A 27,203-nucleotide genomic window follows, 5' to 3' on the forward strand; every position below is an offset into this window, starting at 1 on the left:
CTTGCACACCCGCCCCTTTCTGCCTTTTCTTTCCTAAGGTACACACCTTTGCTTTCTTTCTCCAGGGGCCCTCCTTTTGCCTCTGTAACTTGTTCCCTGAGTCTACGCGGACCAGCTGGCTCATTTCTCCTGCCTCTGTGAGTTGCCTTCTAGAGGGCCAAGGCAGCCTCATCTAGGTTTGCCTCTTCCTCACATCTCCAAAGGGCAAGGCAGCTCCGCCTCAGCTCACTCTGGTTGTCGCGATCTTGCCTCATCCCCTCTAAGCCCTTCCTTTGTCTCACTGCCCCAGATTTAATAAACGTACTCTCAAAGTCACCTGGACTCTTCTTGTGAAATCTTTCCTGCAGAAGTCAATGAACCCTTCCCCTTTTCCTTCCTTCTGGCCCTGGATTTAAAAACCTGGGGAGCTTTTTGTTTTGTTTTGGCTCAGAGTTTTCTGAAAATGGAAATGACTCTCACCCCTGCGCATGCTGATCTACCTGATTCTTGACAAGTGTGCAGTTCCTGGCAGGGGAGGAATGAAATGAGCAGTTAGTACTCACTTTAGTAAGTAATCAAAAACTCATTTGGGCTTTTTAAAAATCTGCTTTTCTGGACATCTAACAGTCAAGATCTCTTTTTTTGGCTTAGCTGAGCTCCTGACTATTAATAGCTATCATTTTTCATTCTTTGAAAAAATAGTAAAGTGCAAAGTTTTATGTATATTTCCTTTTATGTATGTGTGAAGTTCTCCACTGTATATGACAACAAATGGAAATATTTACTTGCAAATTTTATGCAATTTTAATTTCACTAGATATTTTCTAATTCATATCAAAAGGGTCAGATCAATTACACTTTCATTAACAGTAAGTGAAAGTTCCTAATTCTCTATATTGTCTTCAGTACTAAGTATCGCCTAATTTTTTAATATTTATATCATTTTGATGAGTATGAAATAATATATAATTTTGTTTTAACATGTTTTCACTTAATCATTAATGATTTTGAGTGTATCTTTTCTCATAGTTCTTGACCATTTTGATTTCTTTTTCTATGACTTACTTGTTCATGTGTTTGGTCAATTTCTTGTTTGAGGATTTTTTTTATTGACATGTTGGAGTTCTATTATGTTTGAAATGTATTCTCCCAGAATGTGGTTCATTGTTTATGGTATGTTTTGCCATTCAGAATTTACCAGCTCTTTATGAGTTGTACTTTTTGTGTATCATTTAATCATTTCCTACCCTGGGGTCATAAATATTAAAAATATTATTTTTAGCACTAATTTGAAAGAACATAAGCACCCCTACATTCATTGCAGCACTATTTACAATCACCAAGATATGGAAGCAGCCCAAATGTCCATCAGTAGATGAGTGGATAAAGCCACTATGGGACATTTACACAATGGAGTTCTACACAGCCATACAAAAGAAGACAATTTTACCCTTTATGACAGTGTGAATGGACCTGGAGATCATTATGCTCAGTGAAACAAGCCAGCCAGAGAAAGGCAAATGCCATGTGATCTCACTCATATGTGGAATGTAATAAACAAACTGAACTAACAAGGAAAATGGAGACAGGCTCATAGATGGAGAGCAGGTGACAGCTAGTGGGGGGGGAAGATTCAGGGGGGAGGGATCAAGAAAAAAGGAGAAAGGACTCATGGACATGGACAACAGTGTGGGGATTGCAGGGGGAGGGGGATACAAGGGGACTAAATGGTAACAGAAAAATACAATAAAGCTTAAATAAAATATATATTATTTTAATATTTAAAATTTTTTCTTTGTTATACGTGTGCTAATCATTAGTTATCTGTTGTCATGTAACAAAGGATCAAAACATTTAGCTACTTTCATTGTGTCAGTTTCTCTGAGTCAGGACACTGACACAGCTTAGCTTGCTGCTCTGTTTTAGCGCCCTTCACAATGCTGCAGGATCATCGCGTTACAGAATCAAGGTGGTGGGGTCATCTCAACATTCAATGGGTTGCATGTGGTGGTTGGCAGGATTCATGCCCTCGCAGTGTGTTGGACTGAGGGCCTGAGTTCCTTGTTGGCGGATGATCACAGGTTGCCCTCTACTGTGTCACATAGTTCCTCTTATCATATTTTCATTGCTTGGTGTTGATTAGTTATTAGAGGGTCACCTAAAATGAGCCTGGTCCGTAACTACTACCGAACATGAACCTGCTGTCTCAGTGGGCTTATTGCATTTCATTGTCTCTGATATTTACTCCTCCCTTGAAACTTTTTTTTCAGACTTTTCTTCTTTTTTTTCTGGGAATCCAAATATGATCATTGTCTCAGAGCCTCGTTTATTTTTCACATGACTGCAAAGCCCATCTTATCTCATCCAGTTGCTAATGATCTTTCGTTTATCTGAGTTATTACATCTACTAATGCACTTAATACTGAGGGAGGTTTCCAGCATCTTGGCTGTTCTTGGCCTCTACTACTTCTAATGCTTGCCATGCGAATTGTTAATTGCGTTTATTCAGCTTTGTATGTTCATTTAAAATACTTACCGTGAGATAATGCTACACTTGAAGTTTGGATTCCATCATGTCCAATTTACAGATAAGAAAGCTGAGCCTGCCCTGGCTGGCGTAGCTCAGTGGATTGAGCACGGGCTGGGAACCAAAGTGTCCCAGGTTCGATTCCCAGCCAGGGTACATTCCTGGGTTGCAGGCCATAACCCCCAGCAACCGCACACTGATGTTTCTCTCTCTCTCTCTCTCTCTCTCTCTCTCTCTCTCTCTCTCTCTCATCCTCCCTCCCTCCCTTCCCTCTCTAAGAAAATAAATAAATAAAATCTTAAAAAAAAGAAAGCTGAGCCTGAAAGAAGTGAAATTAGTTTACTCAGACTCACAAAGCTAGTCAGTAGCAGATTTGAACAATAATGTGTTCAATTTCCTGCCACACTGCTTTCCTGCTTGAATCTTCCTAAGTTTGTTTGTCATATGGGGCTGGAGGTTGTACCATAAGAAGTGGTATCAATGTGAGATGTAAATTGAATTAGGCATTCTAAACCTGGCAGGAGATGGCTGAGCTTCTAGATGGAGCTAGATTTTTTGTTGCAACTTTGCTTTGGGAATGAGACGAGAAGACTTTAGAGGATCGCATAAACCTCAAACCTGCACATGTCAAAGGAACGTGAAGACAGATTGGTAGAGCGTATAATGGCACAGATGTTCTTAAGCTGTGGTGTTTCTTAATGAAAGGAGAGGGTTTTCCTCATTGCTCTAATAGTCTCGTACACGATGTTCAGAGAAAGCCAAGAAGAATCCGGAGGCTCAAGCAAGCCACAGGGTTCAAAGAGCTGCCTGAGTCTGAGAATTTCTGCTCATAGTGGCAATGGACTGGGCCTGGCAGGAGAGGGGATAGAACCGGCATTGCTTCACCATCTGATGTCTTTGACTTTGAGCTCAGCAAATAGCGGATTTCCAGCTTCAAGCCCGTGGTTTTCACTGACCACGTGTCTTGTGTGTTATCCTCTAGTTACATTATCCTTCAAATGTCATAATTTTAAAGAAAGTACCCCTGAAAAAGTTTGTGTTTCCATGTATATGACAGTATAATGTGTCCTTTAAAAGGGAAATATATTTAACGGAGAAATACAGTTGTAATTATGACATGCTCTAATTCTGATTAATAAGGGCCCGGCAGAAGTGAGGCCTGCTTGAGTGGGGTTGGCAGGATAATAATATGGGTGTGATAATTTATAGTTTTAATTTGAACATTTCACCTAAAATGTCAGATGGTGTACTTGAGTGTGATATTGTTATGTTACAGAATTACGTGTGATTCTGTAATAATCATGATTATGATTTTGTAATAAAAGGTTTTGTAATAAAAATGGGTATTATTTGTGCCAGACTATGTATATTCGACAATTTACAGCAAATGAAAGTGCATCTTCTTTGTCCACAATATAATATTAGTGAGACTATCATCCAACCTAGCTCGATACAACATTATTTCAAAAGTCAACATACGAGGTTCAAATGGGTCAGGTCTTCCCTTGGGAGCATGAAGCAGCTTGGGAAAGGAGTTTGTATTTCTCATTATTTAGCATCTGGGCCTTTTTACTAACAACAATGCATTTAAGCAGCTAGAGGGTTAAGGCAAGACATTACTTTGGGTAGACATACAGTAATGAAATTTTCAAGATTATATTGGGTTCGCCAAAAAGTCTGTGTAGTTTTTCTGTTAAATCAAAGACACATGTTTTATTTTTACCAATAGTTTTATTAATTTGGATATTTTGAGTATGTCGGCCCTCTCCTGCATGGTGTAACGTTGACCGTTCTCAATTAATGCCTCGGTTTGATCGCTATCAACTGCAATTGGTCTACTCGACTGTGGGGCATCATCCAGAGAGAAATCACAAACCACTTCTGACACATTCGATCAGTCATAGCACCTTCTCCATACACTGCACAAATCTTGTGTGTGTGTTTTAGTTGTGTTTTTACCTTTCTTGACACATTCAAGCATAATATGCTGAAAATGTTGTATATTTTCTTCCACCTTCACTATTAAAATGGCTACACAAAAATTCACCAATTTTTATATTTTTTTAAAACACACGCTGATAGAACAGCTGTTACAATACAATCTAACAAAAGTGCTTTGAATGAACATGAAGGCAACTGCTAGAACTTTTTGGCCAACCCAATAAATCAGTGAACTCCGTTTTGGTGTCTGCTCCCTACCCATGAAAGTAGCTTCATTAAGGTTGTTGTCATGAACTCCTAATTTACATTTTGTTTTAATCCATATGCAGAAGACTTTTTCATACAGGTAATAATTTGTTTGAAAACTTAGGTTTTTCTAGTGAATTTACACAGGCTGAGAGAGAAAGACACAGTTTCTGAGTGAGTGGGCACAGCCCACCTCCTTTTCAGGGGCCATTTCCCAACATTACTGCATAAGCAGGTGAACATGGAGGTTGAACAATAAATTTCATTTTAATTATTTATGGGAAGGCCTGTCCAGATGATCACTGCTTCAGGGAACTCACCTGACCCTCTTCATTATGTTAAATATTTAAGGGGCCAACAGAAAAAGAAAGTATACAATAGCCTCATGTCCAGTGTGTGTCCCGGAGTCACTTTCTCTGATTCAGAAACACTTTAGGAATCAGTGAAAAACGAATAAATGAGGTCACTAGAAACAGAGCAAAGGTGACAACTGAATAAAAATTGCTGCTCGCTTTAATCTGAAAGTATTGAAGAAAATAATTCTGTTGAGCTTTAGTGGAAATATATGCGACAGAAGACTGAAGTCAAAAAATCCCTAAGGTACCTGAGATGAGGAGAGGCCACATGAGAGTTCCCAAATTTTCTTCCCTTGAGAGTGAAGAACAGGTCCCCTTCTTTAACTCCACGATGTCTAGTACTAGGATTTGGGGTAAAGCCCTTGACTGACAATTGAAACATGTTTTAGGAGAATGCAGCAAAGCACATACCTAAACACACGTTCTCCTGCCCAAGTAGCTATTCTAAACACTGAATTTTGACTCTAGTCTGGAATGTTCAAATGCCCACTTCTGATTTTTGTCTCTGGATTTGACCAAAGGGTGTTAAACTCAGCCACACCTGAAGCTGCACCTTTAAAAAAAATTCATAGATTTAGTAGAAAAGGAAGTGGAAAAGAAGAAAGATAAAAGAGGTAACTGCTTAAACAGCGAAAGGTACTCAATGAAATTTGTGTTTGGTCTCTGTGTTTTGCTTCTCCTCATTTTTCTTTGTCTTTTCTGTCTCTCTCAGCACTTTTTTTATACATCCATCATCCCAGCATCCAATATTCGCATGCCGATTCCAACCTTGCAAATGTCACATTTCACTCCCCTCAGACCTACCACCTTACTATTCCTTAAGTAAAACACAAGCCCCGCTTGCTTTCTTTGCTTGCTATCCAAACTTGCCTCTATGAAATATGATGCAAGATTAAACATTTTCCACCCCACATCCAACTATTTCTTCCCACCTCTAGTGTTAAACCAAACTGACCAACACAACTGTAATGCTTGCTAAACTAAAATCGCCAGCTAAGGGTACCTAGGCCTCAGTTTCCCCATACTTTCTGTGAATTTGATCAGTGGACAAGCCTCAGGGCAAAGTTAAACTATGATCTTCCTCAGATCTACTTTGTGGGATTTTTAACACTCTTAACTCCTCCTAGAGCTGCTGTCAAGTCACGAATTTTCCATAAGGGCTTGAGCTAATGTCTTTTCATTAGTATTGTTATTTTTTCCCCTTTCCCACCTGTCTAGATTCTCCTTACCTCCACACCTAGTTCTTGATTCCATATCGTGATTTGATGAGTCAATCGAGGTTGTAAGTCGTTGATTACCAATGGATATACGTGCTTCTCCCCTGAAGTAGCACAAATTACATTCCATCAGGGGCCAGCAAGAAACACAGAACTTTAAAATAGAATATGGGAATCTCAAACAATTTCGCAGACCAAAGAGGGGAGATAATTGAAGGCAAGAAATAGTCCATATTCAGTCATCAATTAGGCCACCAAAGGATCTAAGATATGCATTTATCTTAGGCATCTGTCATTTATTTCAGTCTGCAAGGGAAGATTTCCTTTAAAGAAATGAAGATTAAAAAAAAAAAAAAAACTAGCGTAGAGACAAGAAAGCTACTTCTTTATTTGAGTACCTTCGCCTCTCATTCCCAACTGTGCAGTATCCATAATACCGCCTTTTCCTCATGGGAATATCATCACATATGTAAGATTTAAAATCTTTCCCTGCAGGTCTCTAATTGGATTTAAGACAAACACGACTTCAATACTTACAATCAAGTATATTTATGAGTCATGTGCATTTAGCATTCAATTTATCATACCTTAAAATAGGCTACTATAAAATATACCGCATATTTGGGCATATTTTAAAACAATCGACTCATTAAGTGTAGAAAATTTGTCTTTGTGCAATTTTATTACCCACTTCATTAAGTTTCTATGCCTTTTTATTTCGCCTTTTAAAATTACCTTTAATCTAACTACAGAGGAATTTCAGGGTTTTATTGCATGTGGATTTCCTGCCCTAGCTAGTATTTAATAACACATTCTATTAACTTGCTTTATGGTACATGGTGCAGTGTTAAAAATCTAAAAATATATCATTAAATTAAAGTTAAAAAGCAAATAGTTTGCAAACAATTATCAGGGAATTTCCAGAAAAATCCCTTGAGCTACAAAACAACTTAAAGAAGATAAAATTTTAAGTTAATATTTTTATATGTAATGTTCCGTTTTCACAAGCCTTTTCTAGAAACACATAGCAATGTGAGCTTGCTCTTTGATCAGTTCTGAGATGAAGCCAATCCCTCAATAGCCACAAAATTCTCAATTACAAATACAAATAGTTGTCATTGCTATAGCCAATCAGATGTGTAAATGTCTAGATCCCCCACATTAACTGCTTTGAAAACATTGCTTGATGTTTTCCTTGAAAACTTCTGTAGTAACTAGTTCTGTAATTGAATTAGAACACTTCATTTCCAAGTAATTGTTTTTTGATTGAATTACACTTTTCTTCCCAAACCAAATTTGGATCTGCAATGGGTCTTTAATGGCTTGGATGGATTCACTCTTTGCTTTTAGCCTCCCATGAAACTCATGCCAGTGATGAAATACTGATTTATAATTTAAATCTCTCTTGAGGGAGACAAATGTCAGTTCCTACCTGGGCTTATTTTAACATTCTGTTGGAAAACTTGATGACACTGTTCATCAAATTATCTATCAGATAAATGATTAAATTAATACTTTTTATGATGACTTATTTTAAGAAACATTTTTCAGACAAAAGGATAGTTAAGAAAAAATACTACCATATTTTGAAATCATCTTATAATTGTGAGTATAACTAGATCCATACAGAAATGAGACCACCATAGATAGACAATATTAGAGGATCATTAGAGGATAATTCCAAGATTTTTTTTTGCATTTTATTTTTTAAAGATTTTATTTATTAATTTTTAGAGAGATGGGAAGGGAGGAAGAAAGAGACGGAAAGAAACATCAATGTGTGGTTGCCTCTCATGCGTCCTCTACTGGGGACCTGGCCTGCAACCTGGACATGTGCCCTGACTGGGAATCGAACTCATGAGCCTCTGGTTCACAGCCCGTGCTCAATCCACTGAGCTACCGTGGAATTAGCCCAGCCAGGGCTAATTCCAAGAAATTTAATCTCTTGAGCGTATTTGTTTTTCAAGTTTATTGAAAAAAAAGTTTGAAAATTCAACCCTGGATGGTGTGGCTCAGTGGACTCAGTGCCTGCCTGTGAACTGAAAAGTTGCCAGTTCGATTCCCAGTCAGGGCACATGCCTTGGGTTGGCAGGCCAGGCCCCCAGCTGGGGGCATCTGTGAAGCAATCAATTGATGTATCTCTCACACATTGATGTTTGTCTCCTTCTCCCTCCCTCCTTTCCCCTGTCTCCACAAATAAATAAATAAATAAATATTTTAAATACTTTTAAAAATAAAAAAGGAAAAAGTTTTAAAATTCAGTGATTTTTTAATGTAACAGGTTTTTATTCAGAAAACATCTTTATACTACATCAAGAACACATGTTTTTCAATAATTGCTGTTATACTTAAATGCTAATTTCACAAAACTCATGAACATCAGAAAGAAATTGATTTATAGTGACACATTTTCACGAAAAATGATTATCCAATGTTTGTTTAAAAGAAAAAGAGAATAAAGAGAAGGAAAATTTCTAAAAGTGTTAGCTTTACTGACTAAAACATGTTTTTGAAAGTATTTCTTTTTTTTTAAGATTTTATTTATTTTTAGAGAGGGAAGGGAGGGAGGGAGAGAGAGAAACATCCATGTGCGGTTGCTGGGGACCATAGCCTGCAACCCAGGCATGTGCCCTGACTGGGAATCGAACCTGCGACACTTTGGTTCGCAGCCCACACTCAATCCACTGTGAAAGTATTTCAACAGTTAAAAGGCATCATGAACTGAAACAAAGTATTATAGAATATGTTTGTTAACTATTAACTTTGATAATTAATCTCCGAAATTTCAGATTGATTATTCATTTCTACATTACGCACACCAAGACCTATATGAAGGGAGGGCTTAACTTAGTGGAACAAATTCTAAGTCAATGAGAATTTTAAACATTATGTTATTTGTGCCTGTTGGACATCCACAAGGATTTATGATTTTTCATGCTAAAAATATTTTAAGAGATTTTTATTACTGTGAGCCTGCTTAGACTGGTGTAATTGCACCAAACTCTAAGAGAAAGGAAAAAAAAAACATTTCAATCTTAAACCATTATGTAATATATGTAAGGTAAAAGTGATCTGAGTTATTCAGCTACTTAATGGCATATGTGTCTAAAGATTACTGGCCACAAAGTTCACAATTTCTTGAACTCTTTCCAGTTCAAGCACCACCACAAACTAACCCCATTCCTTACAGCAGCAACCTCTAAATTGATTTTCCTATATCTAATCCAGAAGAGATTATTTTAAATTTGTTGCTTGAATTATTTGACTATACACACACACACACACACACGTGTGTATATATGTATATATTGCTAAACATTGTGTGCCAGAGTGTCTGGCACACAGTAGGTCCTCAGTATGTGTATTGATAAATGAAACCAGAATAGAAAATAAGTAAACTTGAATAACATGTCATACAGTATTTATTACTTTTTAAACTTTTGGTTTTTTAAGATGATGCCTAGATATTTCAGTGTGCTTTTCTAAATTTTGAAAAATGTAATGGCAATACTGTGTTACTTTTAAGATCGGGAGCAACTAAAGTTTTATTTTATTACTTAATTGTGCTTCCACTATAATAATTTATCAGAAAGTCATTGTTCATGTATTTTCTATATATTGTTGGCACCTGTTGGTAATTTAGTTCATCATCCTTCATTCCTTGGGGAAAAGAAACTAGAGTGTTTATGTAAAATTATCGTCAGCAGTTTCATCTTTTAGTTAGTAGTTAATTAACTACTTTCATCTTCACAATAAAAGGCCCTAATTCTAGCTTTAGAATTTCATCCTTTTCATTGTTCTTCCAAAAAGTTCTTGACCTCTAATAGGCTTCAAATACTCAGGGAAAAAAATGTACGAACTAAAATAAAAGTAATCATAGACTAACTTTGAGAGAGACACCGTGGTTTTATATGAACAGAGGTTTTGTTCTGTTGGCTGTACGTTGACACCCTGGCCTGTTTGGGAGGAAGCCTGAGGCAGCTAAAAGATAATGTCATCACAAAATAGTCTAAAGAAACTTTAGAGCCATGGGATTGATACAAATTAGTAACTCAAAGTCAATCATTTTAGAAATAATTCTATTTGGGTTTATTTTTCCTCAGCTGCTTTTCTTTTATTGTCAAAATCAAATCATATAGAGTAATATGATTATCTGTTTGACTATGCATACATATTTCTCCATTAAATGATCTGACTTCGGAATAATTAGCTGTCAGCTTTTCAAAATATCTCACATCATGGTTTCTACTTTATGTACAGCCTTTCTAGGCTGAACTGAAAAATGTGCTACATTAACATGACAGCAGCCTGAATACCAATGAAACAATAATGAATGTTTTGCCACAAATCTGTACAGAATTGTGAAAGTGGAAAAGTTACCAGTGCTGTGACTTCCACTCACATCCACAGCCTGGTTTATGATATGCAACTGAACTAAATTGCTTCAAACTCTTACTAATGATCCAATGACATATTTCTCTTAAGATCGCAATGGGTTTTTTGCTTTTTTGACTGGTTAATCCATTTCGTGGCATATTTTTAACTCTTAGCAGGGGAATTGCTATCCTTTTCTCTCTTCAAAGTGAGATGGGATGTCTCGCATTTTCGTTGTCATCAGAAAGTCACAGTGTTCTTAAAACTATGCAAGTGTTGAACACAAAAAGAAACTATCAGCGATAGAATTCCCTTAACACACATTCATAATTAAAACAGAGTGATTTTTTTATGACACATTATACTGCAGCATTAAGATTCATAATACTGTGCCTGGATATATTATTAAAAGCAAGTGTAGAAAGAATGAATCCTCCTTCATTTTAATATGTAGAATTTTTTACTTCATCATAATTTCCAAGGCCGTTAGTCCAAGTCTTCATTACAAGAATTTTCTGCAGTACGTCAACTTGAGCTGTATACTAAGGAGCCAACTGGAGAATTTACTTGTCTCTAGAGGACGAAGCCAATAAAACTATCCAAGATGATCAGCAGGGACAGTTTCCAGATGGAAATTCCATCTGGAACCCAATCCTCCTGAGCACAATCTCAATGGAAATAACAGAGCAGTTTTCACTCTAGAGAATGTTACCTCCATTGCACTTGAAAGTTTAGAGTGTCTTTCTCCTGCTTGTTTGTGTTTGTTCCTTAGTTTTTTTTAAAAAGATTTTATTTATTTATTTTTAGAGAGGGAAGGGAGGGAGAGAGAGAGAGAGATTGAGAGAGAGAGAGGGACAGGGAGAGGGAGAGGGAGAGAGAAACATCAATGTGCGGTTGCTGGGGGTTATGGCCTGCAACCCAGGAATGTACCCTGGCTGGGAATAGAACCTGGGACACTTTGGTTCCCAGCCCACGCTCAATCCACTGAGCTACGCCAGCCAGAGCTTTGTTCCTTAGTTTTAATGGGAAGCATTGTTCAAGTGTTTACTTGTCTGTTGGTATCAAATACATATACATTGGATTCTCAGAGGAAAATTTGCCTGCTTAAATAATTATAAAGAATTCAAATTCTGAATACACATATGAAGATTTATAATTACCATTGGAAAAGCTTGGGGTCATGTTTTAGAAAATTTTAATATCAGGAATGCATTATAGCATTTTTTTCAGAGAAATTAGTTTAAGGAAATCTGTGAAAACATTGGATTATAATAAAAATGACAAAATCTCCTGCTACTCAGTGATAACTATCTATAGGAAATTTCAATCACTATTAAGGATCATCTCAAATTGCTTCACCTATATCTTTAATCCTTACATGTGATCAGTTCATATTTGAAAAGCCAAAGCAATCAGAAAGGATAAACTATTATGAAAGTTGTCATTCTCACAAACTGCAAAGCAAATGCATATAATAGTTTTATGCATAATACTTTCTTTCATTTACAGCTTCATGCAAATTGATCTTTCTGATAAGAAAGCAGTGTCAGCCCTGGCTGGCATAGCTCAGTGGATGGAGCACGGTCTGGGAACCAAAGTGTCGCAGGTTCGATTCCCAGCCAGGGTACATGCCTGGGTTGCAGGCCATAAACCCCAGCAACCGCACATTGATGTCTCTCTCTCTCTCTCTCTATCTCCCTCCCTTCCCCCTCTGAAAATAAATAAATAAAATCTTTAAAAATAAAAAAAAGAAAGCAGTGTCACATTTAAATTAATATATTGAAGTGGAGAGAAAAGAACCTGGGTATAAGATACAGATGAAGAAAACAAAGTTTCAAACATCATAGGATGAAAGTGTGGCTCCAATGGTCTTCATTTTGAGGTTGATGGTGGTGGTGATGATGAACTTGAGTGGCATTTTTATTCTTACCTCGCATAACAACAAACTTCCCCTTGTGGTAGTGTGGGTGGGGGGAGTTAGGAGGCAAGAGAATAGGAAAACAGAGAAAAGGAATAAAGACAAGCAGAAATATTATCATATTTATAGCTATATGTATCATGGAGTGACTTATCCATGTGTAATTAGGAGCAAAAGAAGATTTAAGGCTTTGTCTCCTCATTAGTCCTCATTCTTATCCTGACCTCTTCCCTTTGCACTATAAGATCAACATTTTAAAATTCCACATGGGCTACTCTTTTCTAGATTTGCAGTTTGCATTCATATATAGATAAAATTATCATTATCTAAACAAGAAATTCAAATCTTGAGGAAACAGGTATGAAGGAAGTACCTTAAGTGCTGTCATATTTTTCTTATTGTTTTTGCCACAATAAATCATTTGAAAGTTTTCTTCTAGTACAAAAAGTATCCTTGATCCAACTCAAAAAGCACGGGAAGTTCATAATCTAAAGGATAAATATCCTGAGTTGCACAAAGATTCATAGTGAAACAAATAGAATATGAATAAAAGCACATTGATCCAAGTACTCTTTTCATATGCTGCCTTTTTGCATCTGAAAAATAACTTTTGCTGTTAAGGTTTACGTTTATGTTTATCATCTGCCACTGACTTCATATTGAGCTTCCCGGTCTCCAGAACCGTGAAAAATTAATGGTTGTTGTTTAGAAGCAACTCGGACTCTACATTTTGTTACAGCAGCATGAACAGACTGAGACCGTCTACAAGGAAGAGTCCATTTGATGCAGCTGTTTCCTATGTAACTTGTTTATTTCTTCAGAAGTGGAGACTTGAAAGCACATAAACAAATAATTCCTAAATGATGAAATGAAAACAGACTCTACATAAAAGTCAATATCTAAAGAAATACATATTACAGAAAAAAAGCACAGATTTTCAATGATTGGATTACCATGTTTTGTTCCTAGTAAGAATAATCAAAGCTGGTAGATGTTAGGGAAGGAGAAAATCCTCTGATGTAGTTTTGTTAAGAATGCATTGGTACAGCCTTAAATATATGCCTTTCCTCTTCATGAATCATTTAATTTTAAGAATATATTCTGGAAAAAGTAGAGACATGTTTGTAGGCAAATGTACAAAGATATTTATAGCAGCAGATTTTATGTCATGGAAAATTAGTGAGTGTTTAAATGTTCAAAAACTGAGAATGAGTTAAATAAATTACGAAACACACAAGGCTCTACCATGAGAATCATATTTTAGAAGATAGTTATTGTCCACTCACTCAAAAAAACCCAACAACCTTATAAAAAATATGCAGGAAATAAGACTTTAAATATAGCATGGTCAAATTACCAAAAGATCAGTAGTTGCTGTTCTAGATGTCTGATTCAATATCACTAATTTTCTGAGTCCCTTATATATTTGCATTTAATATGCATTGATTTGGTAAGAACAAATTATATTAATATTTAGAAAGCAAATTAATGTATTGCATTGCTAGCATTTTATTTGCCAAATAATAGGCTTGAGAAAAATCTAGGTGGTATTGGTGAATCTTGATATATGTCTTATGTGGCTGCTTAGTAAGGCCTATTGCTCTTGGTCTTATATTAAGATGAATACTGGAGATGGAGATATTCTCTGAAGATCTCTTATTGGATGAGTACCCACACACAGCTAAAATTTGGCAACAGATTTTTAAAATTTATATACATATTTTAAATTATGCTTGCTTTTTTCCCCTGTTATCGGGTTATTAAAAATAAAGGAAATCCATGATTTGGCAGCTTCATCATAAGAGGTAAAACCTTTTCAACAAAATACTTTACTTTTTTAAAATACTCCTTTCAGTAGTTCCCATTATTTCCATTGTTATTGTAATCAAGATAATTAAATAAATGTCCTTTGCCTTAAGACTGGCTTCATTCTCTGTTCTCTTTGCAAATGTAGTTAGTGCCAGAATTTTTCCAATTTAAATCCAACTATAGACACAAGATAAGAATATGGGGCCAGTATATTAGAAAGATTGGACAGATTTTCCTGTGTGGTGTAGAACTCCTCAGATTCCTTTGGAGCCATTATTTTTATTTTTATTTTTATTTTTATTTTTATTTTTATTTTTATTTTTATTTTTATTCTTATTTTTATTTTTATTTTTATTTTTATTTTTATATCCAATGGCTTCAAGATCAATTGTGTAAGAAATTCTTAATGAGAGCATGAAAAAATATGAATAATAGCAAAATCTTAGAAACATATTCTTAGATTCAATGCAGCTAAAAACTTCCTTGCTACATGTAAGAAAAAAGGGATACATTCCACATTACCAAGAAAGCAACTTCATTGGCTTCTCTGGGCTACACTGGAAGAATTTCTGGATTCCCTGTCTGGTCTCTCTCAATAACAGAGAAGTGAAAATCATAAATTAATTTAGAGTCCCCAAAGAAATTTAGTTTAAAAACAAACCCAGAGCTTTTGCAGACAAGCTGACATATTCTGAGAAAAACAATGGTAAACAGTAAATATGCTGGGTTTTTCTTTGGGCACGTACTGCCAGGTACCAAAAACCTAGATCTGTTGTTCTCCATTGTCTGAAAGCCTCCTCTTTTCAGAAGCCTATCTCACTTCATAGGTAATGAAAAGAACAGTTATTTATAGCGAAATTAATCTAGGCCAATCCCACCAATAAAAAATCATGTTGGGCACCCTTACAATGATGTCAAAGTCAAAACATTTACTATGGTCCCTTCCAAATAGGGGTGCTCTGACAGCGTCCCATGGGCCACATGTAGCCCAGGATGGCTATGAATGTGGCCCAACACAAAATCATAAATTCACTTAAAACCTTTCTTTTTGCTCATCAGTTTTTGTTAATATTTGTGTATTACTGTGTGGCCCAAGACAACTCTTCTTCCAGTGTGGCCCAGAGATGCCAAAAGGTTGCACACCCCTGCTCCAATGTCCTTTCCTGTGGGTCTACTGGTAGTGGCAAATGTTCTCAGTTTTTTATTACAGAATGTCTTCTACTCACTCTCATTATGTTCTATCAACTTTATTTGAGATATGATTTATACGGGATTCAGAGTTCTCAAAGCAGGCTTCCAACTATCGGCTCTTTGGCCCATTTACACTTTGGCCCTTTGAGTGTAAAATTGGAAGCAAAACACATCAAATACTTCCTTATATCTCCATCCTCCATTCTCATCGGTCCTGCGAATCAATTATTCTTCTAAATTACCCTGTGGATATCAAAGTCCTTTAAATAAGAACCACTATGTTACTTCCTTCAACTAGTAGGATATTATTATTTTTATGATTTTAATGATTACTTTTAATACTTGAACTTCATGTTCTTGGGAATCCACAACAATGTTTTTTACGAAGTCACATTGGGGTGCTTTTTTTTCTTTAGCTTAGTGCTGTAATTTCTAATGACTTTTCTGAGAAAAAACATCAAGTGTTTTAAGGAACACATACATTAAACTTTGTGAGTGTCTCAGTTCTCTAAGTAACAACATAATGTAAGTTAAAATAACTACAAATGTAAATTCTTCCTAGTTCAGTTCAGTATTAATACTTCAGAGGTAATCTTTGCATTTCTCTGAAAAGCAGGAAAATAATTACATGGGAGGTCTGTCCAGAAAAAGTCCAGCCATTGTTAATATCAGCAGAATGGTTTATGTGACATGGATGTAACTGGCAGCCAAGGAGCGTGGACTGGCATGTGCATGTGTGAACAATGACGACTTCACTGTACCAGTCAGTGGGGGTGGTAGATGTCATTGAGTGAACATGTGGACTGTGTGGCCGTCACGTTCAAAATGACTGAGTAGTATCTTTTGGCTTGGTATTCTCACACCGCAGAGAGAGGTATGAGAGAAATACTAGTTTGTGGGAATCAGGAGATTCCAAAAATGTCTACTCAAGTAATTTTCATAATGATTCTTTCACACGCCAAACAATCAGGGAAGCATGACTGAATTAAGATTTGCTTACGTAATAGAATATGATACATCAGAAAGGGAAATATTACTATATATAAACACCGAGAAGAATATTAGAAATATGATTTTGAGTGAAAAAAACAAGTGCATTTACAATGTGACAGTTTTACAGACATTACCTATATCCATGAGTCCTTTTTCCTTTTTCCTCAATTCCTCCACCCCATCTGTTCTCCTCCTGTGAGTCTGTCCCTATTTTGCTTATTAGTTCAGTGTGTTCATGAGATTCCACAGATGAGTGAAATCACATGGTATTTGTGTTTCTCTGACTGGCTTCTTTCACTTAGCATGATGTTCTCCAGGTCCATCCATGCTGTTGCAAAGGACAAAGTATATTTTGCAAGAATTGCAAAGAATTGGCAACTTAGGTTTGCTGATGACAGTAAAGGCATCCTTTTGATTATCTGTAAAGTAGGTAGCATTTTATTAAAAAATTCTATTTTATTTTGGTCTGTTTTAGTCTCAGACAGACATGGCTCACAACCCTAAGTGCACGTGTGTTATAGTACGAGTGGCCACAGGGGAAACAAAGGCAAGGACCTCACCGTTGCAGTCTAACAAAAGCACTTAATACAGGAAGCTTGAAGCAAAGAAAGTAGCTCATTAATACCTCTGGGTACTTACCCTCCCCACAAAGCTCGCACCACCTTTATTCATTAATCAATATGGAATCCTCTCCCTCCGCATCCTACATAAGTCCTCAGAAGAAAGGAGCAGGAGCGCGCTTGCACCCTGACCTTTGATTGCCCTTAACTTCACTGCCCTTCCCCTGCTTTGCCCTGAACCCTATGCCTTTCACCCCCTCACCTTGGCAAGACACACTGATAAACCCTGCTTGCACACTAATATTGTTGCTGAGCTGTAATCATTTCCAGCATTAGCAAAACAACCAGGTCTCTCCTGGTAATTCTTGGACATATTCCATATGACAAAGACTCTCCTTGACCAAAGTTTAGACAGGTTCCAATCATACCTCTTTTTAACTAGGCCTTTCCCCTCCCCTCCCTCCTGTCTTCTTGCCCACCTAAACTAGTTTGAGTCAGAATCCTGCTAACTCAGTTTGGTGAGATTCCTCCTGCCCTTGATATCTGATCTGATTGCCCTGGTCTGCTTTTGTCAAGAATCCTGCAAGTAGATTTAGCAAGAGTGCCTGTATCTCCTCTAAGTAATTTCAAATCCACTGACCTCTTCACTCTGCTCCTTGACTATAAGTCCCTAGCTGTGTTTATTGTATTCAGAGTAGAGCCTGATGTGGGGATATGACATTCCCAGTCAAGACCCTGAGAGTAGAAACTGCATACACTAGTTTAGAGAGGTAGAGCTCTCTCCAAAACTCTGTAGATGTGGCAGTGAGGAAGAAAGACTAGGAAGCATGAAAATCTGAGATCCAAGACTGAAGATCTTGAGGATGACCCTAAATTTTCATTTTTAACATGGCCGTTTATGTCTTTGCTCATAATTGACATATCTGTAGAACACGCTCCATCTTTCCATGCTTTCATTTCATTGGCTAATGCTTCTATACAGCTGATCCGTGCATAAGGTTGTTTCATTCAACGCTGTTCTCATATGACGTTGATGAAAAAATAAAATTGATTCCAGGCTGGGGCCACTGTCTGTGTAGAGTGTGTACGCTCTCCCCATGCTGCGTGGGATTTCTCAGGGTACACCAGTTTCCTCCAGCCTCCCAAACATGCACATGCGAGGTGAATTGTTGGGTCTAAATTGTCCAGTCTGAGTGAGTGTGGGTGTGCGTGTGAGCGTGCTCTGCAGAAGAAGGGCGTCCTATTCAGTGTGGGCCCCACCTCATGCCCTGAGATGCTGGGAGAGACTCGGGCCACCCAAGACAAGGAACGGAAATAAATGAGTTGGAAATCATTATCTTACTTGTTTTTATTAAACTTCCCTAAATGTGTGTACAGCTCACATATATTTTAATGTTTCATATTGGGAGGATTTGGGGTTTCTATTTAGTATCCAAAGAGCTTTCCAAGTTCTATAAATGAGAAAAGTAAGGTTGTGACATGGTCAGAAAATTTGGAGAATTTTATGCAAAGAAGAATGTCAGACATAGAGAATGTTGTCATATTGTGCCAGCTTTATTAAAGATGCCTTGAAAATTCTGATTTAACTTTTAAACAATATGATCTTTCCCAGTATAAGAGATCTTTCATTAACTCCAGTTGTCCCTTTTTTCCAGGGTTTGGGGCGTATCTAGACAACTTTATACATCCCCTGTAGTTGTTTCCAAACCAGAACTATGATAACACTGACCCTGCCAAATGGAATTTAAAAAAAAAAAAACAAAACACAACACTTCATGGGAAATTTCAAACATATGTAAGAGTAAGGAGCCCCTGTGTATGTCAACATTTAACTGACAGGGACTCTTGTGCCATGGACATATCCACAGGAATTCTTGCTCCCCTTAGTCATTAGGCCAATTCCAGACATGATGTCACTTTATTCTTCTGTATTTCCTCAAGGACCTCAAAAAGATAAGACGAGCTCAAGAAAACATGATCACAATACCGTAATCACAAGCCATTTAAAATTCATTATTTTTAAAAAATCCTTAGAATTAAAATTTGCTGAAAAATCTCTTTGTGAAGTTTGTATTTCTAAATGGTAAAAAGGATTTCCTCTGGAACTGGTCAATTATTGTAGGTGATTAATTATAGATAATTATGGGAATACTTGCATGACACAGTCTTTTTTAATATAAAAATGGCCCTTTAAAGGAAATGTTTTATTGTTGTTGTTGTTGTTGAACAAGACCACTGAAAAAGACCACTATATTTTTTCAACCATATCATTGTAAAATTAAATGAAGCACATTTTGTTAAAGTGATAGCATTCAAGGACAGCATGCAATAATGAGCTGTCACTTGATGCACTAGATTCCTTTTTTATAATTGGTCCAAAATGTGTTACAAAACCATGGCAAAACAGTTTTTCATCTCAGTATAGAAATTTCCAAAGTCTCGTATCACTCAACAGAGTAATTCACATTGTCATAGAGTTTGTATACATGGAGGCAAAAGAAAAAACCCAATGTTCCTGAAAAATGTAATTATCACCATTGTTGAAATGCTACATATGAGGTCAAAGAAGGATATTTTGTGGCAACAATGCTGTTATTATTATTTTTTATCTGTTTTTTCATCCTCACTCAAGGACCTCTTTTTCATTGCTTCTAGAGAGAGAAAGGGAGAGAGAGAAACATCAATGTGAGAGAGAAGCACAGATGGGTTGCCTGTTGTATGTACCTGAACCAGCGATCATATGTGTCTGTGACTGGACCAGGGATCAAACCCGCAACCCAGGCATGTGCCCTGACCAAGAATCAAGCCTGCAACATTTTGGTTACAGGACGATGCTCCAACCAACAGAGCCACACTGGCCAGGGCACTAAGTTGTTATTTGAATAGACTGAATATTTTTAGATAACCATTCTATGTCTTTATAGGTCCCTAAGGCAGAGAAAATGTATTCAGAGTCTACTTCACCGAAAGTAATAAAGTCATCATTGGTGGTGTGGACATAAAATTTGTCCAGATCAATTCCTCTGAGCTACATAAAATTCTATTGAACTTATTATTTTTATCATTGTTTATATTTCTACAGTTTTATAACACATTACATGGGTTATGGGTGTAAAAGTGGATAATTCAACTTTACTACAACAAACAGGAAGAGAATGGAGGTAATTTACATAGCCTTTAAGGTTCATTTATTATGTGCAGCAAAATGATAAAGGGGAGAATAGACCCAATTGTGATGCGAGGGGGACATTTGCATAATAGAAAATATATTCACCATGTGGATGTGCTTTAAGTGAATATGAAACCCATGAAATCATGGTCTTTTGTGGCGATATAACATTGCAAGCACATGGGTTCTCTTGTATTTTTCAAAGAGAGATCTCTAAAAATTGGAGTAAATTAAAAACGTATTTTGTATCTTCATTCCCTGGAAATGGATATGGCTCCATGGGCACAGAAGGCAAACAAGTCTGTAATAGAATGAATAGCAGCCCTCCAAAGATGTCTACTTCTTAACCCTTAAAACCTGCGTACATGTTAGCTGATACGGCAAGTTAAGTTGTGATGAAGTTAAGAATCTTGAGATGAGTGTATTAGCCTGGATTATCTGGACAGGACCAGTGTAATCACAAGGGACCTCAGCAGAGAAAGACAGAAGAGCACACAGAGAAGGTACTGTAACAACAAAAGCAGAGAGAGACAGAGAGACAGACAAAGAAAAGGAAATTGAATCAGGTTATGCTGTTGGATCTGAAGGTGGGGGAGAACTCTACGAATTGGCATTATCTAAAAACTGACACTGTCAAGGAAGAAAGGAATGCAGGAACTGACATTTTCTAGCAACTGGCGTATTTGAGAAACAAAGGTACGCAGGGACCTCTCAAAACTCATTTTATAGAAAAGAAGGAATATAGGGCACTCTAGAAACGGGCATTTCTTAGAAAGCAAAAAAATGCAGGGTGGTTGAGAAACAGGCATTTTCTAGAAACAACGGAATGCAAGGACTTCTAGAAACTGGCATTTTCTAGAAATTGGCATTTTCAAGGAAGAAAGGAATGTGGGGTCCTCTAACAGTGATATTTTGTAGAAATTGCCATTTTCTAGAAGCAAAGGAATGCAGATACCTCTAGAAAATATCATCTTCAAGAAAGAAACAAATGCAGGACCTATATAAACTGACATTTCTGACAAACCGGCATGTTCAAGAAACAAAGGAATCCAGGGACACCCAGACAGGCATTTTCTAGTAACAAGGGAATATAGGAACCTCTAAAAGCATCCATTTTAGAAAGAAAGTGATGCAGGGACCTCTAGAAACTGGCATTTCCTAGAAACAAGCATTTTCTGGACCTCTAGAAAATGGCAATTTTTAAAAACAAGGAATATAGGGACCGCTAGAAACTGCTATTTTCTATAATCAAAGGAATGCAGGAATCTCCAAAAACAGGTATTTTCTATAATCAAAGGAATGCAGGAATCTCTAAAAACAGGTATTTTCTATAATCAAAGGGATGCAGGGAGCTCTAGAGACTGGATTTTTTGTAGAATCAAAGGAATGCAGGGACCTCTATAAACCGGTGTTTTCTAAAAACAAAAGAATGCAGGGAATTTCAGGAACTGGCATTTCTAGAAATTGTCATTGTCTAAAAGGAAAGAAACTCAGGAACCTCTAGAAACTGGTATTTTATAGAAAAAAAAGGAATGCAGGAAACTTAGTCACTGGTATTTTCTAAAAACAGAAGAATTCAGGTACCACTAGAAACTGCTATTTTCTTGAGAAAAGGAATGCAGGGACTTCAAGAAACTGCTATTTTCTATGAACAAATGAATTCAGTGAGCTCAAGAAACTAGCATTTTCTAGAAAAAAAAATGAATGCAGGCACCTCTATAATCTGGAATTTTCTAGAAAGAAAATTTCAGGGACCTAAAAAAAATTACCTTTTCTAGAAAAGAAGAAATGAAGGCTCCTATAGAAACTGGCATTTTCTAGAAATAAAAGAATGCAGGATCAGCCCTGGCTGGCGTGGCTCAGTGGATTGAGTGCGGGCTGGGAACCAAAGTGTCCCAGGTTCGATTCCCAGCCAGGGCACATTCCTGGGTTGCAGGCCATAACCTCCAGCAACTGCACATTGATGTTTCTCTCCCTCTCTCTCTCTCTCTCACTCTCTCTCTCTCTCTCTCTCTCTCTCTCTGTCTCTCTCTCTCTCCTTCCTTCCCTCCCTAAAAATAAATAAATAAAATCTTTAAAAAAAAAAAAAGAATGCAGGATCCTCAAAAAAATGCCACTGTCTAGAAAGAAAAGAATTAAGCGAATTGTAGAAACTAGTATTTTCCAGTAACAAAGGAATGCAATGACCTACAGAAACTGGCATTTTCTAGAAAATACCACCTTCCACAAACAAAGGAATTCAGGGACCTGTATAGACAGCCATTTTCTAGAAACAAAGGAATGCAGTGAACTCTAGAGACTAGCTTTTTTCTTTTTGTAACAAGGGAATACAAGGACCTCTAGAGACTGGCATTTTGTAGAAAAAAAGGAGTGCAGGGACCTCTACAAACTCCCATTTTCTAGACACAAAGGAATGCAGGGACCTTAAGAAAATAGAATTTTCTAGACAGAAATGGGTGCAGTCACCTCTAGAAACTGGCATTTTCTGGAAACAAAAATTCAGGGACCTAAAACATTACATTTTTCAGAAACAAAGTAATGCAGGGACATGTAGAAACAGCCATTTTCTAGAAAAAAAAAGAATGCTGGGATATCAAGAAAGTGGCATTTTCTAGAACAAACAGAATGCCGGGAACTCTACAACCTGGCATTTTCTACAAACAATGAAATACAGGACCTCTAGAAAAAGGCATTTTCTAGAAACAAAGAAATTCAGGGACCTATGGAAATGGGAATTTTCTAGAAAGAAGAGAATGCAGGGACCTCTAGCAACTGACATTTTAGACAGAAAGGAATGTAGGGACCTCGAGGAACTGACATTCTAGAACTCACAGACCCAATGAGCTTTTCTGAGATCTTGATTTTACTCCATTGAGACCAAGTTTGCACTTCTGACCTCCAGAACTGTAAGATGATAAATTAGTGCTGTTACAAGCCACTAAATGTGTGGTCTTTTGTTATAGCAGCAATAGGAAACTAATAAAGTCTTACTCAAAATTTTGTCCAACTGATAAAAAAGATACATTTTTAATGTTCACTAATGATCATGTCTAGGAACATGTAACATTGCTTCCAGCTAAGTAAAGGCTGAAGGAAGTCCTTCTCAATTGTTGAATTTTATAACATTCTGGCAGTCATTTATGGGGCTGATAGGATTTTATACCAATGAAATATTATCTGAAATTTGTCATGTTTTTTTTCATTTTTTAAAGATTTTATGTGTTTATTTTTACACAGAGAGGAAGGGGGAAAGAGAGGTAGAGAACCATTGTTATGTGAGAGAAATATCAGCTATTTGCCTCTTGAACACTCCCTATTGGTGCACAACCCAGATGTGTGCCCTGACTGGGAATCGAACTCGTAACCTTTCAGTTGGCAGACCTGAGCTCAGTCCACTGCTCCTCACCCACCAGGGCTGGAATTCGTCATGTTTATAAAGTGGAGAGAGAAATACATGAGCTTATTTGATTTTAAATTAGAATAATTAAATTAATTAGAACTGGGAGCTTAATGGATTACAAAACCTTTCAGTTGAAATGTATATCCTCGCATTCTGATAAAACTTTTTAAGCTTTGGTTTGCTGTGAGTGGCTAGCACTGAGTTTTGCATCTCAAATTTCTTAATGAGAGGGAGGTTTTCTTAAGAACTTCTAGTCAACCTGTTTTGAGAAATAACTTTAAAGATCAGTCTGTGTATTCACAGGCTAAGAGGGAAAAATTCATCGCCATCATTTTGTCAAAACATTGCAAGCTCACTACTGAGTGATGTATATAATTTTTCCTTAATGTGATAATTGAATGAGACATATAATTTGATAATTAATGATCACCATCAATGAGCAAAAAAGGTATTAAAATAGCATGGTCACCTTTGATAACATTGTTGGTCTGTAACTTCAACGGCAAATATCTTGTGTGGGCTCTAATCAATGGAGTGATGCTTAATATCTATAAAATGGAACAAACTCATAGAGCCAAAATAATAGTTTATTGCATATCTTTACAGAGAGACGTTAAAGGGCTGATGGGATTCCATATTGTATTTCAAATGCTATTGGGGATTCATAAAAAGATAACAAAAATACTTTCATGGGAACACAGGGTCAAAGTTTGCCTTGAAAAGCCTGTAGAGATGGTCCTTGACTTACACTTGTTCAACTTATGATATCTCCACTTCCCAATGGTGTGAAAGTGGTAACCATTCAGTGGAAACCGTATTTTGAATTTTGATCTTTTCCTGGGCTAGCTAAGAGCTCCTTCACGATGCTGGGCAGTGACGGGCAACCCCCAGTTGGCACATGGGCACGTTTAAAGCACACTATAATGTCAGTAGGTTAGGCACATTAGATGCATTTTTAGCTGCTGGCAGCTTCACTTTAGGAAAGTTTTATTGGGACATAACCCCATCAGATTGTGAAGAAACCTTTTTATAATATCTTCATGCCTATGAAGCTAAAAAATCCACTCACAAGAGTTCGAATAACAAACAGGTGTTAGCAAATCTCCAATGGTTGAGCATGAAAAATATATGCTAGGAAAAATGCTACATGGTTTCAAGTGCATCTACATACAATTCAGCTCCCTATGAGATTTACAAAATTAATTCATGTGTTATGCTAGAAACACATTTATATATGGCTTGTGGTTGTATAAAATGAGTAACCCTACTGAGAATTTGTTCTCTGCAACAAACTTGAGGGTCTTTTATGGGGTTATGAGAGTGTAAAATGAATTGATTTTATTCATAGGACTCCTGAGGCCTTTGTAAACAATGGACATATTTTGGTTCAGAGTCCTTGTTAAGTGTTTGGTTTCAATAATGTTCTAGGAATTGGATTTTGAAAATTGAATTAATTGAAATGACAAAAATTACTCTGAACACATATAAATCTCCAGTTTCGGAGAGTTAAATTTACATAAATGGATTGTGCTTAAATTTAGGAGAGTGTATCTTGAGTAATATCTGTCCAGAATAAGAAAACTAACAAAATGATAGAACTGTGAGTTTCTTTTTGATATAATAAACAAGAAAATGTATTTTTCTTACTTTTTTATACTTTTCATACGTAACATTGTATTTATATTTATATGCTATTCCTTAAAATTTGAATATAATGACATTCAGAGACCATAAATGTACAGTTCAATGAATTCAATCAAAACATACACTCCTGTAATCCAGAGCCTGGATTCATCAACCTAGAAGGTTCTATTTCCCAGTCAATCTCTGAAACACCTCCCCTAGGAAACCATTGTTTTGATTTTATGAAAATATTTGATATTGTTTATTTGATATTTTTATATAAATGGAATCATGTTACATACAGTTTTGTGCCTGCCATTTTTCATTCAGTATAGTATCTTTCAGGTTCACTCATGTGGTTGCATGTATAAGTTGTTCATTCTTTATTATTTTACAGTATTAGTCCACTGTAAGGATGAAGCACAATTTGTTTATCCATTTTATGCTGGAGGATATTTGGATTGTTTCTAAGTTTAACTATTAAGAATAAAGCTGCTATAAGCATTCACATACAAGTGTTTTAGTAGCTATCTTTTTGCATGATACATGGGTGTAGTCCTAGAAGGGCTAATTTCTGTATCACAGGACAAATATGTTTTTAATCCATCTGGCCAACATCATGCCATATACATATATCACATAGACATATTTAATACAAAATACATATTATATACATATTTTGGTGTATGGTATATATATACATGTATTTTGCTTAATACATATTTTTCCTTAGTCCCTCCCCTCTGATAGCTGTCAGTTCATTGTGTTGGTTAAGTTATTTTGTTCACTAGATTCCACGTATGAGTGAGATCGTATGGTATTTGTCTTTCTCTGACTTGATATTATTTCACTTAGCATAAAACCCCAAGTCCACCCATGTGGTCTCAAAAAGTAACATTTCCTTCTTTTTTACAGCTCAGTAGTGTTCCATTGCATAAATTTATCACAGCTGTTTTGTCTACTCATGTGCTGATGGACACGGGTGGTTTTCAAATCTTGCTATTGTAAATAATGCTGCAATGAACATAGGGGTGCATATATTTCTTTCAAAATTAGTGTTTTGGATTTCTTTGGATATATTCCCAGGAGTGGAATTGCTGGGTCAAAAGCCAGTTCCATTTTTAATTTTTTAAAGGAAACTCCATACTGTTTTCCACAGTGGCTGCCCCAGTCTGCAGTCCCACCAACAGTGCACTAGGGTTCCCTTTTCCCCACAGCCTCTCCAGCACTTGTTGTTTGTTGATGTTTTTATGATGGCCATTCTGACCTGTGTGAAGTGGTATCTCGCTGTGGTTTTATTTACTTTTTTAATTTATTTTTAGAGAGGGAAGGGAGGGAGGGAGGGGGAGAGAGAGAGAGAGAGAAACATCAGTGTGCGGTTGCTGGGGGTTATGGCCTGCAACACAGGAATGTACCCTGACTGGGAATCGAACCTGCAACACTTTGGTTTGCAGCCCGCGCTCAATCCACTGAGCTACGCCAGCCAGGTCGCTGTGGTTTGAATTTGCATCTCTCTGATGGCTAGTGATGCTGAGCATCCTTTCATATGTCTCTGGGCCCTCTGTGTGTCCTCCTTGGAGAGGTGTCTGTTCAGGTCCTTTGCCCACTTTTAATTGGATTGCTTGTCTCCCTAGAGTGGAATCACGTGAGTTCTTTATGTATTTTGAAGATCAAACCCCTGTCTGAGGCATCATTGGCAAATGTGTTTTCCCATACAGTCAATACCATTTTCATTTTGATGATGGTTTCTTCAGCAGTGCAGAAGCCTTTTAATTTGATATAGTCTGGGTATGTTTTTGCTTTATATCCCTTGGTCTACAGGGGTGTCAAACTCATGTTCACCGGGAGCCACATCAGCCTTGCGATTGCCTTCAAAGGGCTGAATGTGATTTTAGGAGTG

At 36.8% G+C, this 27,203-nt stretch overlaps 1 long non-coding RNA gene across 1 annotated transcript; it reads left to right on the forward strand.

Annotated features, from left to right (window-relative positions):
- The first annotated feature begins 259 nt into the window (after window positions 1–259).
- LOC118498555 lies at window positions 260–8,262 on the forward strand. The gene is made up of 3 exons (XR_004901044.1): window positions 260–311; window positions 3,783–3,788; window positions 8,250–8,262. It is a non-coding gene; the product is annotated as an uncharacterized LOC118498555 (long non-coding RNA).
- Window positions 8,263–27,203: the final 18,941 nt, after the last annotated feature.

Source organism: Phyllostomus discolor, chromosome X (assembly GCF_004126475.2).
Source record: "Phyllostomus discolor isolate MPI-MPIP mPhyDis1 chromosome X, mPhyDis1.pri.v3, whole genome shotgun sequence".
NCBI lineage: Eukaryota > Metazoa > Chordata > Mammalia > Chiroptera > Phyllostomidae > Phyllostomus > Phyllostomus discolor.